This window comes from Eublepharis macularius, chromosome 19 (genome assembly GCF_028583425.1).
Source record: "Eublepharis macularius isolate TG4126 chromosome 19, MPM_Emac_v1.0, whole genome shotgun sequence".
In the NCBI taxonomy this organism is placed as follows: Eukaryota; Metazoa; Chordata; class Lepidosauria; order Squamata; family Eublepharidae; genus Eublepharis; species Eublepharis macularius.
This window is the reverse complement of record NC_072808.1, coordinates 16198498-16217015: the sequence shown is the minus strand read 5'-3', so window position 1 is coordinate 16217015 and position 18518 is coordinate 16198498. Positions and strand designations below refer to the sequence as shown.

The following is an 18518-nucleotide window of genomic DNA, read 5'->3' as shown; positions in this document are numbered from 1 at the left end:
TGCCAGGCAGGGGCAGGTTCCCCCACCCCAAATGGCCAAAAGTCAGGTGGGTGGGGCCACCTGACAGTGACCTTTTGGGGGAACTGCCAGAACTGCGTTCCAGCACGTTCCCCCTCCAAATGAGCCCTGGTCAAAACCCAGGTGTCCTCAGGAGGTCTGCCAGTGAGGTAGGGAGGGACACTAGAAGCCCTCCCACTGATTGTCCCCCCAAACACCAAGAATACAGAGCATCACTGCCCTAGACAGAGAGTTCAATCTACACCTTGTGGCTAATAGCCACTGATGGACCTCTGCTCCATCCCAATTGATCCATCCCAATTGAATTGGGATCTTCTACAGGCAAGTCATCCAACAACTGAAGCTTTCCCCATCATTGAACATGGCAAGGAGGGGAGCTGTTGTGTTTCTGTTTGTTATACAGCACTGAACAGGAACCATAGACAGAAAGCTTCACTAACATTTTATTTGAGCGCAATGGAGAAGCAGACTGCAACGGGACATCATGCCGTAGCATTCTTCTTTTCCTTCGTGCATTTTTGTTTTGGTAATATCCAGCCTTATTGCACCAATGTAGATAAAAGCACATGGCAATAATCAATACTGAGCAATACTATGCCATGTACTTGTATTCTAGATGAAATTTCAAACTTTGCATGAACCGTCTGTGTGTTTTTTTCTAAGTGTTAGGTAATTCTAACAGGTGTGCTTTAATCTTTTGAAAGTTAATTAAAATAGTGGACTCTATCGAAATTAACATTCCTTTACCAGAGATTCAACCAATAGTGATATCTCAACTTAACTTTTTCTAACATTTCTCAGAGATTTATAGTTTTGTTTTGCAAGTTTGAGTATAACGTCATTTTTTACTAATTGGAAGGTTATACAATAGAAACTATGAATATTCAATGAAGCATCAGACCAATGATCGTTTGTTTGTACTATCACGTGAAAAGCTCTTAGATATTTGCATATGATGACTTATAAAAATGCAAATTCAGATAGAATGTCAGAGCTCTGATGGAAGAAATCTCTTGAGAGAATTTCGGTGAGAATTTATCTTTACCTATTCATTTCATAGAAACTTTGATTATGTTAAACTTGGTATTTATTAGGAAATGTTAGCAAACTTATTTCTTATTGCCTTTCTGTGTTCTGTTTTATAGGATTTATATTAATAACTATTTCTATTTTGGTTGTTGTGGGTTTTCCAGGCTGTATTGCCGTGGTCTTGGCATTGTAGTTCCTGACGTTTTGCCAGCAGCTGTGGCTGGCATCTTCAGAGGTGTAGCACCAAAAGACAGAGATCTCTCAGTGTCACAGTCAATTTCTATTTTAATTACTTGCTTCATTAAAAAACTAGGGTGGTATTTTCAATAAAGGGAAATAAACTCTAGACAGGTGTCTGTGTGTTTGATAAAGCATTGCAAAGCAATATTGAACCCTATATAAATAAATGTACTGATAAACAGGTGTTTGCTGTTTGACAGGTCCGAAAACTAATTGCTGAAAGCTTTCCAAGAGAAAAGATACATCTTTCTTTTGGTTAAGTAGAAGCTTAGTTTCAGACACGGGCAAAAGCTCGTTACAGCCTGAAGAAGAGTTCTGGAGAACTCTGAAGCTTGCACTTGGTTTGTTATATGGCATTTAGTTGGTCCTAACAAAAGACCACCCTGACTTGGATAGCCAGGGCTAGCTGGATCTCGTCGGCTTTTGGAAGGTAAGCAGGGTTGCCCTGGTTAGTATTTGGATAGGAACCTACTGAGGAAGCCCAGGTTCTCTATGCAGAGGCAAGCAGTGCTAAACTACCTCTGTGTATCTGTTGCCTTGAAAACCCTATGGAGTTGCCAGAAGTCAGCTGTGACTTGATGGCACTTTTCACCCCCAATGGAAAGTATTATTGTGGATTGTGTTCTGGGTTTTTGGAATTCCCCTACCAGGATGCCCGCAGGTGTGGGACATGCCCCTTATTACATGCCCAGGGTAATGGTGATTGCTACTTTGGATTCAGGAAGCAATTTTCCCCAGGCCAGTTTGGCTAGGGATCCTGATGGTGTTTTGCCATCTTCTGGGCATGGAGCAGGGGTCGCTGGGAGTGTGTGTGTGTGGGGGTAGTTGTGAATTTCCAGCATTCTGCAAGGGATTGGGCTAGATAACCCTGGTGGACCCTTCCAACCCTATAATTCTATGCCATATGCAAGTTATCAATAATGATAAAAGCCCTAGCAGTTGCATACAATCTGAACTAGCCATTGAACAATCCAGTGGCAGCCATTTTTTAAAAAAATCCTTTGTTCAGGCGCAAGTTTCACTGATTTTCCTCCAGGCAAGTAGACATCAGTCCAAGCCTGTGTCCATATACCGGAAAGAAAGCCTCTGATTTGGGAAATTCTTGGAGATTTCAGGGTGGAAGGTATAACGCCATAGAGTCCATTCTCCATTCCCCCCAGGAGAACTGATCCCAGTAATCCAGAAATCAGTTATCATTCTGGGAGATCTCCAGGCCCCACAAAAATTGTATTTAGCCAGCCATTGTGTAACAGTCGTTTGGAACTGACAAACAACTTGGACTGCTTATCTGGGTGTTGTTTTGTTTCAGACAGCCATCAGCATTGAGCCAGCTCGTGGGGTGGACGGAATAGAAATTTGAAACAAACAAATTTATTGAAGTGCATTATATACTGTCTTGTGCAAGCTTTTAAGAATTTTTTTGGGATATATACAATTTTTGTGAATCTCAACGGGCTAGGTTAATATTAGCAGCTTTTGTGTAGGGACTTGATGATTTGGCAATTTTGTATATTTATACAAAGAAGTACGTAAACCCAGTTGAATTTCACAAGAGAACTTTGATTCAATGGTAGTAATGAGATTATCGGGCTGGTTATCCCTTATTCTTCTCTTCTTTGTACCCTGATCTCTCGCCCCCCCCCTTTTTTTTTTACCCACCTGGAGGTTGGCAACGTCAGTGGAGTCCTAAACAGAGCCACTCCAGTCTAAACCCATTCATTTCAATGGGCCTTAGACTGGAGTAACTCGCACCACAAAGTAACTATAAAGATTACTGCAATCTCTTTGTTAAATATTCGTTAATAGTTATTTGTGGCTGACCGATTGTGCAAACCCACAACTCATTTTCCAACAGGAGCACTTAACCTTCCTCCCCATGAACCGATCATCGCCTTAGTTGCGCCTTAGCCAATCATCGTGCCAGGGTCTCCGTGACGTCAGAGGCTACGTCGCCTCTGAAGGTAAGAGGGAAGACCCAGAAACGCCCTCTATTCGGATCGAGGCGATCTGATTGGTTGCGATGCTTCAGTGGGTGGAGCGTAGATAACAGCTCACGGAGCTAAAGGGTCTGTAGTAGTAAAAGGGGAAACCGCTATAACAGCGTTTGAAAGTGGAAGGTAAGGATCTTGCGGGAGATCGCGAAAGCCTGTAGGGTCAAAACCGGCTGCTTAGGAGCTCAGTTAAAAATAACTTTAAAATTAACTTTAGGAACAAAGATTGTGGCAGGAATGCACTCTGCACGTGCTCAGAGGCTACTTATCGTTTGCTAGGGTTTCCAATTTCCAGGGGAGGACTGGAGATCTCCTGGACTTACAACTGGTTTCCAGATGACAGAGATCAGTTCCCCTGGAGATTGCGGCTGTTTTGGAGGGTGGACTCTAGGGCATTATACCTCACAGGGGTTCCTCTCCACCCCAAATGCTGCCCTCCTTGGGCACTGCCCTCAGATTTCAACCTTGAGGTTGGCAACCTTGTTTGGTGGGTTTATTTGCCTGTATAGCCCAGGAGAGCCTGAGCTCGTCAGATCTCAGAAGCTAAACAGGGTTAGGCTTGGTTAGTAATTGCATGAGGGCCAAGCTACAAGTGACGAAAGACACTGTTCACTTGCCTTCCACTCAATCCACTTGCCGTTCAAGTGTCATTCGTCACTTGTAGCTTGGCCCTGAGACCTCCAACGAAGACCAGGGTTGCAGAGACAGGCAACAGCAAACCGCCTTTGTTAGTCGTGCCATGAAAACCCAGCCAGGGGCCGCCATAAGTCAACTATGACTTGAGGGCAGGGTTTCATTTTCATGTGGTACTAATCGAAGCATTTTAAGCGAAGGCATTCCAATTGGGAGAAGAGGTGTTATGCAGATGGCTTATGCAAAGCGCTGTGGCCCGTTTGTGATCCGGGCCCTGTTATGTGGTTCCGTGGCAGCACTGGCTGCTTCTTTCAAGGTCCAATTTAAGGCACTGGTTTTAAAGCCCCTGAAGGGTTGAAACTTATGAAGCCATATTGCAATTCTGCACCTCTCAACAAGTTCTTTTAAATGAAATCTCGCTCTCAAGTCACCCAGAGAGCATGTGATTAAGTGTTGCTACCTTCCAAAATATTTTTTTTTAAATCCTTCCACATAGAATACTAGATATCTACAGAGAAGTGGTGGAGAGTGCCCTCAAGTCAGAGTTGACTTATGGTGACCCCTGGCAGGGTTTTCATAGCAAGAGACAAACAGGGGTGTTTGCCGTTCTCTGCCTCTGCAACCCTGGTCTTTGCTGGAGATCTCCCATCCAATTACTAACCAAGGCCAACCCTGCTTAGCTTCTAATGTCTGATTTACAGCCCCCTTATTCTCAAGTGTAGGGTCAGGTTAATTGCCTGTGTCTTTTGCATGGGGCGGTTTCCTGGAAAGAGTAAGGCTTTCTGGCCAGGATGTTAGAATTATTTCAAACAGTCTATGAGACTTGTTGTATGGACTGTAGTTGCGTTTCATTTCTTCTTGTACCCTTCTTGGGTCCTGACTGTGTCCACAGAAAGGTAAGACAGATACATGTTATAATGAAATAAAAACATTATTTTGCATTTGCGTTACCCTTCAGAAGACCCAGTCCCTGGCTTTTGGAGTTACTCAGGGTGAGGGTAATAGGTGATCCGAGAGGCCTGAGACCCCAGAGAGCCATTCCAGCCAGACAGTAAAAAGTCCAGGAGCACCTTTAAGACTAACCAACTTTATTGAGGCATAAGCTTTCAAGAACCACAGCTCTCTTCGTCAGATGCATCTGACGAAGAGAGCTGTGGTTCTTGAAAGCTTATGCCTCAATAAAGTTGGTTAGTCGTAAAGGTGCTCCTGGACTTTTTACTATTTTGCAACTACAGACTAACACGGCTAACTCCTCTGGATTCTTGCCAGAGTAATACTACTCTTGCTAGATAAAGGGATGGAATTGGTATAAGTACCTTTGTGTGTGAAATTGATGAAATTGATAATGAAAGTGTGTGGGGGAGGGGTTGTGTGTGCTGGATCTGTAGGAGAGTTGAGCCATTGAGTATTAGCCGTGAGAGAGATATTTTTGCCCTTGGCAAGAATCTGGCACCGGTTGACCTACATCACAGAATCAGCTTTGCACAGTTATGTGAATAGTTCCACCCTGCGTTGTTTCATGCTGTAGCTGTTCTGTGTGTACTAGATAGTGTTGTTCTAATACGAGTTGTTCTGTGGAATTACAATAGTGGTGTGTATGTTGTTGGGGTGCTGTGCTGAAATCATTCCTCATCTGGATTTTCCTGCTTTCTGTTCACAGAGGTGGGCAGAAGTATTCCCCCAATGCCTTTGAACTAATTGCGCTACTAATTCAAGGCAGTATCACATAACCCATGTTGCAAATCCAGTAACCCTACACCTGTCCCAGGACACTTGTGCAACCACTCCAACAGTAATGGAGGTATTCCTATGGCTGCCCCTAAGTTTCTGCTAATCATCGCTAGGAGATTGCAACATTTTTCTTTTCAAATTTCCTCCTTGGATATCACTCACTGAGCAATGGTGCTAATTCTAAATGGCATTAGCTAACTGAACATATGAAACGGCCTTATGCTGAATTAGATCATTGGTCAATCAAGGTCAGTATTGTCTATATTGGCAGTAGCTCTCTAAGATTTTAGTAGTCATAGATCCAGAGGCGTTAGCCCTGTTAGCTGCAAAATAGTAAAGAGTCCAGTAGCATCTTTAAGACTAACCACCTGTGTTGTAACATAAGCTTTCGAGAAGCTCAGCAATGTTTGTCAGATGCATCTGACAAAGAGAGCTGTGGTTTTCGAAAGCTTATGCTACAATAAAGTTGGTTAGTCTCAAAGGTGCTACTGGACTCTTTAGGATTTTAGTAGAGATCTTTCATGTCCTCTATTGCCTGATCCCTTCAACTGGATGTACTTGGGATAGAACCTTTGTCCCTCTGCATGCCAAGCAGTTGCTGTACAATTAAGCTGCATTCTCTCCCATTGGTGATTTTGTGCTAATGGAGCCTTAAAAATTGACTGCAGGCTCCTGGTGAAATCGGGAGTGTGACGGAAAGAGGTTGGAGGAATTGTAAATGATTACCAATGTTATTGGGAACCATTTATTATAACTATATGTAGAGTTGAACACTGCTGTATTCCTATGATGTGGAAGCTCCCTTGGTCACAATGATACATGGAGAACTGGTTATTATTACCGTCAGAATTCAGTCTCCTGGGGCTGAATTCAGGCATGAGTTCTAGGGCTAAGCCTGATTCGAAGCCAAGCCGCAAGGGAAGGAAGAATTGAGGGCTTTGCTGTACACATTTTATATATGTAGCACACCCCGTGCTTGAGAAGTGATTTGGGGAGGTTATAGAGACACTAACTACCGAGGCAAGGTATGACCATGTGGAGACAGAGCATTCAAAGAACAGCTTGATTAGGAACAGACTGATTAAGTGAAGGGGAAGATTCTGGCAAGGGAAAATTTAAAAAGTGACATTTTAAACAGTAGTTAAGGCGGAAAATTGGATATTGTTTACATACCTGAGGTGGGAAGAGATACTGGACTGTGGGAAAGCTTGAATATTGCAAGAACTGCTGCAAACATTAAAGAAACAGGAAGTACGTCAGGACCATAAAGAGACTGGCAAGAGGCGCTCTGTGTTAATACAGGAAGTAGAAGTTCGCCATTTCGGAGAAGGCCAAAGTTTTGGCTTCAAGTTAACAGGAAGTAGGACATCTTGGAAGAAGGTAAGGGCGTTTGCTTCAAGTTAAAATCATAGAGAAAAAACGCCCGACATTTTGGACTGAGCAAAACAACTTTTAACAAAAACTGAGTAAATTGGGACTTTTTAAAGCAATTGGAAGTAATAAATCAGCGCCACGGATTTAAGGAAAAGGGCAGACTCGTGGGAGCGGGGTAAATCTAGCCCCACGATGTCGAAGAAGGAGTGGCAAGCTGCGATGGAGAATCTGGATAAAAAAGTTTCTGAAGTTACAGAAGGCAATAAAGAGCTCAAAGGTATGATACAGGAGATGGCAAAAGACTTTAGAGACTTTAAAGAGACACTTAAATCGGAAATGGCAGAGCTGGTAAAAGACGTATCAGATACGCAGCAGAGAGTGAAGGTAGTAGAAAACACGATGGATCTGCAGAGGACAGAGATGAGAAGACTGAAAGCGAGAGTGACCATCGCAGAAAGTAAACAAATGGAAAAACAGCTAAGATTTCGTTCGATCCCAGAAACAGAGGAAAAGACCGCCCGAGAGCAGATTACAGAATTTTTGGCAGAGTACCTGGGGAAGGAGGAAGAGGAAATTGCAGCTCTCCTAGACGTGGTGTACAGAATTAATTCAAAATTTGCGTCTCAGAGGAAGTTACCAAGGGATATGATTGTGCAATTTACGACAAGAAATACAAGAGAACTAATTGTGACCAAACAGTTTCAGGATCCACTAGAAGTTGATGGAAAGGCGGTAAGAATTATGAAGGAACTGCCCAGATCGGTGTTGTTGGAAAGAAAGAAATACAGAGAGCTAGTCCAGATGTTAAAAGAAATGAAAGTAAAATACCGATGGGAAATACCAGAGGGACTGACATTTGAGTTTGGTGGAGTAAGAAAGAGCATCAGATCTGGCCAGGAAATGGAGGATTTTATTAGTAAAAATGAAAAGGACTTACCAAAACCCACAAAACCTTGATCATGGAGTGTAAAATTATATCTTGGAATGTAAATGGACCAAACTCACCTTGTAAACATAAGGTTATTTTCCACTGGCTTGTAAAACAGAAATATAAAATTGTATGCCTACAAGAGACACATATTAGAAAGCAAGATGTAAAATATTTGAAAATGGCAACACTTGGAAAAGAATTTATAGCTGCCTCCAAACAGAAAAAGAGGGGTGTTGTGTTGTATATAAAGGAGGAACTACAGCCTAAAGTGGTGTTCAGTGATGTTGAAGCTCGATATTTGGTGGTGGAAATAATTTGGAATTCAAAAAAGACATTGGTGATTGGAATTTATGCGCCTAATGGTGCAAAAGAAAAAATTTTTACGGACTTACAAAAGTAAGATGAACTGTCTTATGACCAAATAATATTGGCAGGCGATTTTAATGGAGTTACAAACTTGGAGGAAGACAAGAAATCTAAGACTACACAAAAAGAAGAGGACTATTACCAAAGTCATTTTTTGCAATCATGAAACAGGAAAGTTTAGAGGATGTATGGAGGAGACAGTATCCCAAGAATAGACAATATACATATTACTCTGCAAGACACTCTACACTATCAAGAATTGATATGATCTGGGCCTCCAAAGAACTGTCGCTCTGGGCTAAAGAGGTGGAAATAATGCCAAAGGTAGGCTCAGATCATAATCCAATTGTGTGGAAATTTGGTAAGAATACTAAAAGAAGAGGATGGAGAATAAATGAAGACCTGTTACAAACGGATGAGAATATTGCGTTGCTGCGAAGAGAGACCAAGTTCTTTTTGCAATACAATTTGAATAAAGAAGTATCGACAAATAAGGTTTGGGACACATATAAGGCCGTGATCAGAGGGATACTAATGGACTTGAATGCAAGAGACAGGAGGAAAAAGGAGGAGAAAAGACAAGAAATTATGGAAAAAATTAAAGCCAAAGAGATTCAGCTCAAAAAGAGACCAGGCAAAAAGAAAATATATCAGGATATAAAAATATTGCAAGAACAGTTATCAGCAATGAACAATAAAGAATTGGAGTGGAATTTAAAGAGGATGAATCAGAGGTCGTTTGAAGATGCAAATAAACCTGGGAAATATTTGGCATGGCAACTAAAAAAGAGGAAGGAGAAGAAAATTATCAGTACGATACGAGAAGATGATAAGCTATTAAGTGATCAAGTCGCCATTAGTAGAGCCTTTTTAAAATTTTATGCAAAATTATACCAAAAAAAAGAGGTGAACAAAGATTCAATAGCGGAATATTTAGATAAGATGAAACTTCCGACACTCTCTGAAGAATGGAAAGAGAAATTGAATAAGGAAGTGACAGAAGAAGAAATAAAAGAAGCTATTCAATCAACGAAATTGGGGAAGGCGCCAGGCCCGGATGGACTAATGGCAAAATTTTATAAAATAATGGGCCAAGAATTGGCACCTCTCCTGAAAGAGGTGATGAATGGTGCTATGCAGGATCAAGAGATTCCTGATTCTTGGAAGGAGGATAACATATCATTGATTCCAAAAGAAGGACAAGATTTGACTAATGTTAAAAATTATAGACCAATTTCATTGTTGAACAATGATTATAAAATATTTGCAAAGGTGTTGGCAGAAAGAATTAAAGGATGGATGTCGGAATTCATTGCAGATGAACAAGCGGGATTTTTACCTAATAGACAAATTAAAGACAATCTGAGAACAGTAATAAATGCTATTGAATATTATGATAAGCATTGTGATAAGGAGGTTGGTTTCTTTTTCGTAGGCGCAGAAAAAGCATTTGACAATCTGAACTGGGACTTTATGTTCGCCACCATGGAAAAGCTGCAAATGGGAGAAAAGTTCATACAAGCAGTTAAAGGAATTTATAAAGATCAAAGTGCAGTGATTGTAGTGAATGACGATTTGACAAAAAAACTGAAAATAAGTAAAGGCACAAGGCAAGGCTGCCCATTGTCTCCATTGCTGTTCATATTGATTTTGGAGATATTGATGATTCAGATACGAGAGGATGACACAATCCAAGGTATAAAGATAACAGAGTTTACCTACAAGGTCAGAGCATTTGCGGACGACATAATGTTGATTGTAGAGGATCCAATTGACAATATGCCAAAGGTAATAAAGAAGATAAAGGAATTTGGAGATCTGGCTGGTTTTTTTGTAAATAAAAAGAAGTCAAAGATACTATGCAAAAATATGACCAAACAGAAACAACAAGAACTGATGGAATTAACGGACTGCGAGGTAACAAACAAAGTAAAATATTTGGGAATTGAACTAACCGCAAAAAATATAGACTTATTTAAGAACAACTATGAGAAATTGTGGATACAAATAGAGAGATTTGATAAAGTGGAACAAGTTGAATTTATCATGGCTGGGCAGAATCGCGACAATAAAAATGAATGTTCTACCTCGTGTGATGTTTCTGTTACAAACTATTCCGATTATTCGAGACTGTAAACAATTTGAAAAATGGCAAAGAAAAATTTCAAATTTTGTGTGGGCAGGCAAGAAACCACGTGTTAAAATGAAAGTGTTACAGGATGCGAAAGAAAGAGGTGGCTTGAAACTGCCCAACTTAAGACTGTATTATGAAGCAATTTGTTTGACATGGATAAAGGATTGGATAACGTTGAAAAATCGCAAGCTTCTGGCATTGGAAGGTTATAAGAAAATATTTGGATGGCATGCATACCTATGGTACGATAAAATAAAAGCGGACTCTCTGTTTCTGCATCACTATATTAGAAGAAGCCTCTTCACAATCTGGAAGAAATATAAGATGTATCTGGAAGATCAAATCCCCTCTTGGGTGGTCTCGTATGAAGTAATAGACCCGAGAACTGTCGAGAACGAACAGCAACGTTTAATTTATAAGGAGATAACACAAATACAATATTCAACATTAAGAATAAAGTCACAAGAAGAATTGTCTCCTTGCTATAGTTGGTTTCAATACAGACAGATAAGGGATCTTTATAAATCGGACTGTTCAAGGGGAGGAATAAGAATGGAAAATACAGAATTGGAAGAAGTAATGCTACAAGAAGGCAAGAAACAAATCTCAAAGATCTATAAGATACTTCTAAAATGGTACACTGAGGATGAAACAGTGAAAGTACAGATGGTGAAGTGGGCAATAAATTTTCATAAAGAAATAGCAATGGAGGCATGGGAGCACTTGTGGAAGAATACAATTAAGATTACAACGTGTACGAATATTAAAGAAAATGTATACAAGATGATATACAGATGGTACCTAACACCGAAGAAAATTGCACTGGGGAACGCTAAAATGTCAGATAAGTGCTGGAAATGCAAAAAGCACGAAGGATCATTATACCATATGTGGTGGACTTGTGAAGTAGCGAAGGAGTACTGGGGAGATATAATAGAAGTAATTAATGAGGTCTTACAAACCCAAATAAATAAGAACCCAGAACTGCTGCTACTAAATTTGGGAATGGAGAATGTTCCAGTGCAAAATAGAACATTGTTATTTTATATGACAGCTGCAGCAAGATTACTGTATGCGCAGAAATGGAAAGTGCAAGAAGTACCTACTGTAGAGGACTGGATTTACAAATTGCTGTACATGGCAGAGATGGATAAAATGACAAGAAAACTTAAAGACCTGGATCCGGGACAGTATTTGGCGGACTGGGCAAAACTGAAACAATTTTTGGAAAAAAAATGGGATGTGAAAGGAGAACTGTGGCAGTTTGAGAACTTTTGAAATAAGACATTTTAAACAGAAGAGAGAAGTGACTTTACCATTAAGAATTTATATCTATTTTAATCTAAGCTTGGATTATAATATAGCAGAAGAGGGATGAAATTTAGAACTGATTTTTTAAAGAATAAGCTAGGGAGGTTATGATAAGTAATACCTTTATCAGAGTATATGAATAAGGGAATAGTTAAACAAATATACTGATGGGGCATACTATATATACTATTATGTTGGTAGATCAGATTGTATATTATATAATGAATGTGCAGTATGGTGCTGTGTGCGGTGCCACATTGGTGGCAGGGTGCACAGTAGGGGTGTTAATACATATTATAATGATAATAGTATATATGATAGAATATATGTTTAAAAGAAATAGAATATGTTTAAACTAAGATTTTTGTTATATATTATATTATATTATATTATATTATATTATATTATATTATATTATATTATATTATATTATACTGGTCTATATTGAGGGGTATAAGATTTATACTATATTGATAGTATAATTGATAGATGTATATTATACTGATAGAATATTTGATAGTATAATTGATAGAAGCATGCTATATTGATAGGGTATTTGATATATATGATAGAATACCTGGAAAAAAAATTAGAATGTGCTTAGACTAAGGGAACTATCAAGTAATAAGAGGGGGTAAGGGTTGGAAAGCTGTTGGAAGTCGATAGAGAGGGGGGAGGAAAAGGGTGGGGGATAGGGTTAATTAGATATTGAGGGAATGTATGTATTGAATTTGAAAAGTATACTCACCAATAAAAATTTTCTAAAAAAAAAAAAAAGAACAGCTTGATTAGGGACAACCGATGATTATCGAGTTAAGCAGAGTCGCAAGTTTTTGTTAAGGTCAGCAACCCGCATATGCAGAGTCTTTTCAGAGGCACTGAGGTACGGTGTTAAATACATTATGCTTTGGGCATGAGACTGGTGTTTTGTCTGGGCTGTGCCACTTTAGACTGCATGTTCCTCCTACAATCTCCGTGTATGGACAACTGGATGTCAAAGGGAAGAATTTTAGCCTAGTCTTCTCTGTGAACATCTAGTATTCTATGTGGAAGGATTTAAAAAAAAATAATATTTTGGAAGGTAGCAACACTTAACCACATGCTCTCTGGGTGACCATGGGCTAGCTGCTTCATCTCTGTCTTATGTACTTTGTGAAGTTGTTATGGGGGACAGGAAAAGATTATGTACATTGCTCTGAACTCCTTGGAGGAAAGTTGGAATTAAGTTATGATACATGTGAAGAATTGCAGTATGTTTGCTCACATGCTCTTGCGCATGGGTTGGCAATCTTTTTGGTGTCCCAGCAATCAAAAGTGTGGGGGAGAGATGAGGGATGTACTTGCTCAGATGCACTGGGAGCAAATAACAACAACAACCATGACAATAACAATAACATTGGATTTATATACTGCCCTTCAGGACAACTTATCATCCACTCAGAGCAGTTTAAAGAGTATTTTATGATTATCCCCACAACGATCACCCTGTCAGGTGGGTGGGGCTGAGAGAGCTCTGAGAGAGCTGTGACTGACCCTAGGTCACCCAACTGGCTTCAACTGGAGGAATGGAGAACCAAACCTGGCTCTCCAGATTAGAGTGCTGCTGCTCTTAACCATTATACCAAACTGGCTCCTGATCTCTGCTGCCAGCCCCTCAGTGATTCTCCGCTCAGGCTATACAGGTCCGGCAGGCAGTGACGGGTTCACCTTCTTCCATACCACTAGCCCCGGTGGCACAGCCAGCAACACCTCGGGGGCTCAGCCTGGTTGTTGAAGCACAGAAGCAGCCCTCAATATCAAGTAGCATGATCTGGTATGCCGCTTTCTGTGTACTTGCCAGGGGAACTGACTGCCACTGCTCTGCTGTCTCCAAAGTCTTGCTGGTCTCTTTAGGAAGGGAAAGAAGGCCCGATCCATTCTCATCTTGAACCAGCTTATTTAATTAGATTGAAGAGGGAAAACTCTATCCTGAGTGTGCCCAAGTGGCTCTGATGATCTTTCTTGGAACACGCTTGATTTGTTGAGGGGCCCGAGTCAAGAGACCTGACTCTTTGACGGCTTTGGGACCAGAGCAGGGAGGGTGGTGGCAGTGATATAAACTGTGTAAGGTTTAGTTAAAGGCTTCGACTGAGAGCCATTACTGCCACTGTCTTTACTAAGTGGAGGAAGCTTCTCTCTACACCACTATCCTAATGTGCAACTTAGTTAGAGAAAGATGCTATCATAGCCATAATTGGTACACCGCATGTTCAGACTAGTAACGGAAGAAGCAAGGAGGAACGCTGTGTGATAACACAGAATATACAATGCTAATTTGTGCTGTACACATTAATAAATGTTTGAAATATTACGTGTATCAAATGAATGCCAAGGGCAAAATGTACATGCTTGCGATGTGAAACTATTTCTTTGCTGCTTTAAGCACCACATCGATATTTCAAAGAGATGGGCACAAACCGGGCAAATGTGGTTCATGGTTCATCGTGTTTCACGAACCGCAAACCATGAACTTGCCCCAGTTCGCGGACCAGTTTGTTTGGTTCGTGAAAACGTCACTCCTGGAGCAGCAGAAGGTCTGCAGAAAGCCCCTCCCCAATTGCCTAGGAAACTGATCGGTGCCAGGCTCTCTGCGGCGATGAATAAAAAAACAAACCAAATTGACCGCCCTAAAATTCATGGCAGTTCGTCAGAAATGGGCTCTGATGAACTGCCGGTTTGCGAACTGCGAACCCCCCTGGTTCGTGATGAATTTTGGTTCGTATTTCGGTTCCTGCCTACCTCTAGACCTTTTGTCTTGTGGAGTTCACACTGACGGCGGAACTACAAGTGACAAAAGGCACAGGTTGGACACTTGTCAGCTTCCCTCAAGTTTTGATGGGAAATGTAGGCAGCTTGGTGGAATGTTGGACAAGTGACAGTTGAAAAGTCCATTGGACAGCAGTCGGAGAGCCAAGCTGCAACACCAGGACGTCTATATTTCCCATCAAGAGGGAAGCTGACAAGCGTCCAACCTGTGCCTTTTGTCACTTGTAGCTTGGCTCTGGGTTTTATGACTTTCAAAGACAGGAAACTTAACAGGAAATTCATCTGACTTTAATCTTGTATTCTTCTGAACAAGAAAATCTTGGAACATGAGCTAATGGAGCGGACCCAACCATCCTCTAAGTAGCCTTCCTCTAAATTAAGTGGCTCTTCTTCTAATGGGGAAACCACATACATTGGAATAAGATTCTGTGAAAAAATGGCTCTTTTCTGACTCAAACTGAGTCATTTTTTAAAAACTTTGGTCAAGGAGGCCTTTATGAGAAACCTGCTTGAGAAGGTTGCAGAGCTTCCAGGGGTTCTCGGTACACAGTGACCTGGAGAAAAGATAATGTTTTAGCTCGTTAGCACTGTAGAGCCTCCGTATACAGTGTTCTGAGCCAATTAACATTCCTGAACAATCAGCAAATTTTGCCTCCTCAAGTACCCACCTAGCAATGGTGACATCAGCTTTTGGGCTCCTTATTGGCTAGCAGGCCTGGGCCACTTAGGTTGCCAAAATGTATAAAAATAGCTAACCAACATGGAGCTATTGGGCTGTAGTTTGATTTCAGCCACTCAAGCTGTAACCCTCCTATGTCTTTCACTCTGGCTCTGTAGATGGAAGTTCATATGCAGCCAAGTTTCTGCTTTGCTGTGATGAACAACTGAATTTGACTTAGGGCCAAGCTACAAGTGACAAATGACACTTGAACAGCAAGTGGATTAAGTGGAGGGCAAGTGAACAGGGAGAAATACACTTGCCGTTCAAGTGTCATTCGTCACGTGTAGCTTGGCCCCCAGTCAGACTTGGATTTAATAGGGACTCTAGATGGTAATCTCATTACCAGAAGTAACTGCCTTCAAGCATTCTATTCAGATTCAGCAGTGGAGGAAAGGGGTCGCACCCAACCTGGATCATGTTTGCAACTGATTTACATTTACGTGGCCGTCACTCCCGGCACCCTCTCCCCCCTCCCCTCACCACCTATATATCTCTGGTCAGTTTCTTTATACCCTCCATGCATCTGATGAAGAGAGCTGTGGTTCTCGAAAGCTTATGCTACAATAAGGTTAGTCTTAAAGGTGCTACTGGACTCTTTACTATTTTGCAACTACAGACTAACACGGATACCTCCTCTAGATCTACAACTGAAGTCTTGGAAAGAGACTGATATTTGCAGTTTACCTAGCTTCTGTTTTGCCTTCTGGAATACCGTCGTATATATAGTTAGAGCTACGTGCTATAGGTTTTTCGTTTTTTTTATCCCCCACAGTCTGTCTCGTCTATTTTGAATATCTTTGCACCTTTTTTCTTCTGTTGTGGTTCTTGACTCTGAAACCTCAAAGTCACGATCCCTCTGTTGTGTACCTCTTGGACAACCTACTAAGTAAACTTTGTCCCAAGACCTCTGCTTGCATGTCACCCTTGCAAGGTAGACCTTCTGTTTTAGTTCCCTGATAAGCTTGGAGATTTGTCCCTTTACTCCACTGCCCTGGAATAGACAAAGGGACTGGTGGCAGCTACGAGGGCAATTGTGAGAACTCGCTGCCAGTTTTGTAAGTTCTGCCTAAAAGGCCACTGGTCTCTCTGTGTGCTCTCCCTCAGCTGGGTAGAGATGGTCCTGGCGGTCCTTGATAGACTCAACTTTGAGTCTAAGGGAAAAGTGGATTTTAATGAATGAATACATAAATAAACTTTGTTCCGCAAAGTGGTAGGCTAGGAGTAGGAGTCACCTCACTACCAGATTTCTGTTGATTATTCTCCATTGTATTCTCCGTTGCATGATGGATTTGTATGGCTGCTTAATAATAATAATAATAGATTAAATGGCTGGAAGAACAAACCCTTACATGGGCAACATCTAAAAAATATTGAAGGGACAAGTGACAACAGCCTAGCTTGGGCATGGTTGAAGATGGGTACAGTCAAGAAAGAAACTGAAGGTCTGATCTTCGCAGCACAAGAACAAGCATTGCAAACGAATGTATGAAAGCCAAAATTCAGAAAATTAGTGAAAATCCAAAATGTCGACTTTGCTAGGAGAAAGATGGAACTGTGTCCCACCTTATCTCTGAACACAGCAAAATTGCACAGACAGACTACAAAGCTAGACATGACAGTGTCACCAAGCTGATTCATTGGTCATTGTGTTAAAAGTATAACTTGCCAGTGTCAAAGAATTCATGGGAACATCAGTGGAAAAGGTGCTAGAAAATGAACAAGTCAAGATCTTGTGGGATTACAGAATTCAAACTGATTGGCACATAATACACCAGACATAACAGCCATGGAAAACTGAAAAGTCTGGATAATCGACATTGCAATTCCTGGGGATGCCAGTGTCGAAGAAAAAGAACAAGAAAAAATGATTAAATATGGAGATCTAGCAATAAAAACCACTCGACTATAGAAGAAGAATGCAACAGTAGTCCCCATTATCATCGGGGCACTTGGAACCATCTCGAAAAACTTTGCAATTCTTATGGAAAAACTGCAGCTTTCTGACATAACACCTACAGAGCTGCAAAAGGCGGTGCTACTTGGAACAGCGTACATATTACGCCGATATCTGGTTGATACTTAGGTCTCCGGCAGAAACTTGTATCAGCTTAGTAAGGCCAGTCAATAATAACATGTGACCTCTGCTTATTGTTGATGGTGTTTCAGATAACTCGAATGATGATGATGATGATGTGCTTATATATTGCTTTTCTAGACAGATTAGTGCCCCACCAAGAGCAATGAACAAGTTAGTATTATTATCCCCACAATACAGCTGGGCATCTGGGGCTGAGAGCCACCTACTGATCTCATGGCAGTAGTGAGATTTGAACCAGTAGAGTGCTGATTCGCAGCCCAACCACTTAACCACTGCCCTACAGCAACCTATGTTCTAATACTATATATTAAATATGCTTGTGTAAAAATATAACACTTGCAACTTATACATTTTTGTCTTTGGTATTTTGCTTGGATAGCGGTAATATATTTTGAATCTTTATTCATGTGTACAATGATGAGTATTTTGTAACCTGTGTATATGCTAGACCGGTTCCATCTCCTGGAGGCATTTCTAGCTTCCTTTCTGGATTCAGTTTAGTGGCTGTAAAATGGGAGGCAAACATCTCTTAGAAGGGAAATAGGAGCAAAGCAGGTGGAATGGTGACTGACTGAACAATCCATTTGTTCATTTACTTTCGGAACAATTACTGTTACAGTTTCCTTTGCTTTTCATTTAAAAAAAACTCTATATAGATAGCTCAAGCATTTGTGACCATCCTCTTGTTCTTCAACCAGGGCCCTTTTCACAGTGCCTGTAGGGACTCACAACGACGCGGAACATTGTGCTACAAACATGGAAAATCGCGTTTTCTTGCACAAGATTTGCGCGACATTGTGCAAATCTCGTGCGAGAAAACGCAATTTTCCGCGTTTGTAGCACAATGTTCCGTGTCGTTGCGAGTCCCTACAGGCAGTGTGAAAAGGGCCCAGGGCCGTTTCCACACGGCTTACCTGAAGCCGGGCCATGGCGCAACGTTGCGGATTGTACTGGGAAAAATGCAAAAATATGGCGTTTTCTCGCGCGAGTTTTGTGCGACGTTGCACAAAATTCGTGCAAGAAAACACCATATTTTGCGTTTTCCCCAGCACGATCCGCAACGTTGCGCCATGGCCCGGCTTCAGGTAAGCTGTGTGGAAACGGCCCAAGTTAGTAGGATTCACTACATAGCCATT

At 41.1% G+C, this 18518-nt stretch overlaps 1 protein-coding gene across 1 annotated transcript in view; it reads left to right on the top strand.

Moving 5' to 3' along the window:
- The first annotated feature begins 3328 nt into the window (after positions 1–3328).
- The window catches only part of EBP (EBP cholestenol delta-isomerase), a 28772-nt gene continuing 13582 nt past the window's right edge, over positions 3329–18518 (top strand). Inside the window, exon 1 of the mRNA XM_055003573.1 lies at positions 3329–3404. The gene's annotated coding sequence lies outside the window, so the exon portion shown is untranslated. The remainder of the gene's footprint in view (positions 3405–18518) is intronic.